The sequence below is a fragment of the Penaeus monodon genome, chromosome 24 (genome assembly GCF_015228065.2).
Source record: "Penaeus monodon isolate SGIC_2016 chromosome 24, NSTDA_Pmon_1, whole genome shotgun sequence".
NCBI classification, from domain to species: Eukaryota; Metazoa; Arthropoda; class Malacostraca; order Decapoda; family Penaeidae; genus Penaeus; species Penaeus monodon.
The window spans coordinates 36,619,884-36,620,105 of NC_051409.1; positions in this window are offsets into that span (position 1 = coordinate 36,619,884).

Here is a 222-nt window from a genome sequence, read left to right on the forward strand (position 1 = left end):
TACACAACACTTAGTGGGGAAATTCACTCACGTCAGAACTCGATACGGAAAAGAGATTTGAGCGCTTGTGACGAGCGGGAACAGGTGGCGAATCACACGAAGCTGCTCTTGCCGTTCTAGCAACACTGTCATTTCCTATTTGCTATCTCCGGCAAGGTCAGGCTGGTGGGTTTGTATTTCCTTGGTTGAACGAGGGGGCATTTTTGGGGGGATGTGGAATGG